A 2,724-nucleotide genomic window follows, 5' to 3' on the forward strand; every position below is an offset into this window, starting at 1 on the left:
CTTTCCAGTATGGCAAATACTCAAAGAAAATGGACTTCTTCTTGAATGTTGCCCCTGGAGTTTGTTTGACATCCTTTCTTGGTTTTCCATCCTTTGTCTTCTTTCCGAACACAAAGTTGATGTTGCTCACAATTTTGAAAACTCTCTGGCCTTTGCTATTACCTGATGGTGCATCTGAGTTCCTTTCATCATTATTGTCGAAGTACTTATCCATCTTTTTTAGGCGGTACCTGTGCCCTTTTGATAAGAATCGTCTATGCCTCATGTACACTATTTTCTTAGATGCATTAAGGGACACATAATGGGTTCCATCTATGCACACCACACAACCAACCTTTCCCTTGAATTGCCCTGACAATGTGAAGAGAGCAGGGTAATCATTGATCGTAACAAAAATAATTGCTCTTAGTGTGAATGAATCTTTGAGATACTCGTCTACCATTTCAACACCTTGTATCCATAACATTTTCATCTCCTCCATTAAGGGCTCCAAGAAAACATCCATGTCAACTCCAGGTTGGACTGGTCCAGAGATAAGTATGGTTAGCAAAAGGTATTTTCGCTTCTGCATCAACCATGGAGGAAGGTTGTAGATGGTGAGAATCACCGGCCATGTGCTGTGCTTGCTGCTCCTCTCAGCAAATGGATTCATTCCATCGGTACTCAGTGCAAACCTAACATTTCTTGGTTCACTGGCAAAGTCTTGATGGTTCTCATTAAAATCTTGCCACTGCTTTCCATCGGCTGGATGGCGAAGCTTGCCATCATTTTTGTGCTCATCCGAAGCATGCCAACTCATTAGTTTTGCATCGTCAGGGTTAGCAAACAAACTCCTCAGCCGATCTATCACTGGAAGGTACCACATCACTAAAGCAGGAATCTTTTTCTGCGCATAATAATCAACCTCTTCTTTATCTTTGCTGGTGGGTTTTGAACTCTGCTGGGTCTTCTTTCGCTTCTTCCCTGCTGTACACATGGAGGCAGCACAATCCTCATGTCGATAGTCTTTATTTGTCTTATACCGACTTGCACCACACTTTGGACACTTATCCAAGTCCTTGTATTCATCACCGCGATATAGGATACAATGATTCCTGCACGCATGGATCTTCTCGACACCCATAGTGAGCGGACTGATCAGCTTCTTTGCATGGTACGTGTTAGCAGGCAATTTGTTCTCCTTGGGAAGCATGTCTCCGATAATACTTAAGAACGTATCGAATCCAACATCAGACAGACCATACCTGGCTTTTGCCATCAGTAGTTTTAGCACAGATCTCAGCGTCGTGAACTCTTTGGTACAACCCTTGGACTCATCATACAGAGGCTCTTCAGCCGCCTTCTTCAAGGCCTCCATCCCTTTCATTAATAACATTGATGGTTCAGTATGACGATGCAACATTGCCTCTAAGAATTCAAAATCTTCTGCGGCTGTATCATTTGGTAAGACATGAGTTCTGTCATCAGCATTTCTCCCAGCAAAACCACCAGCAGTGACATTTGGCACAACATGTTCACTTCGGTGTGTGTCGTGCAAAAACTGAAATCCTTCATCAGGCATGTCTGGACCGTCGACATCAATATTCGCAGGGTCCCCAATTGTATAAGGTGCCGAGCTACCCTCTCCATGCTTTGTCCAAATCAAGTAATCCTTCATAAATCCTCGGCATACCAGATGAGAAATGATTGCTTCAGTATCTTCAAAAATATTAATATTTCTGCAGTCGATGCATGGACAATATATGTGCTTCGTCTTTGTTCTCAAAGCATGGTTCTTAGCAGCATCAACAAACCTATGGACCTCAGGTATGTATGATGGATCTAGTCTTGATAAGTTATACATCCAGAAGGACCGCTCCATCATGAGCTGTGCAAAAATTAGTAAATTAATTGATCTCAATGCAAAACAGGTAGTTTAGGAAAATTGTCATCTAACCTTTCAAACAACAACTTGTGAAGATGAAAACCTCGGAGCTAACATTAAAAATAAAGACAAAACCATAAGTAATAATAAAAAACTAACAACTAAATCAAATTGACAAGGTAGAAAAACACCATTGATGGATTCAACTAAATATATACCTTGATTCACTATAATAAATTTGATAAGGAAACATGGAAATATATAAAAATACATATTGCATAATGAAATCAAATTTACATAAAAATGAACATCCTAAACAATAGAAAACTTATCTTTCTCTTTCTTCCCAAGCATAGAAACACCATTCATGGAAAGCACTACATATATATTTCTTGGATTCACTAATTAGAGAAGAAAACATAGAAAAAAAGAGAGGAGAGACATCATCTAACCATCTTAAGCAACCTCATTTGAGCAAATATAGTCCATATCTAGCTATTATACTCTCTCTCTCTCTCATGGTGAAACCCTAGATCCAAAAAGTAGCTCTAATTGAGCAAGAGGGCACAAAAAGAGCCTTTAGAGGCATCAACTAACCTTTCTTAGCCACCTCCTTCCAAGAAATGAAGATCAAAACCTCCCCCTTGTATTTTGGAAAAACTGGACCTCCAAGATGTGCTCCAATGGAATGTGGCTGCTACCTACAGTTTTGCCCGAGGAGGAAGAAGGGGTGGGGTATTTATAGAAAGAATAGCACAGGAGGTTTGCTTAGAAAACCGTCTGTGTAAATCATTTAACACAGGCGGTTCTCAAAGCAAACCCCCCGGGCTTATCGCTCCATTAAGACACGAGGCCTTCTT

Source organism: Sorghum bicolor, chromosome 8 (genome assembly GCF_000003195.3).
Source record: "Sorghum bicolor cultivar BTx623 chromosome 8, Sorghum_bicolor_NCBIv3, whole genome shotgun sequence".
NCBI lineage: Eukaryota > Viridiplantae > Streptophyta > Magnoliopsida > Poales > Poaceae > Sorghum > Sorghum bicolor.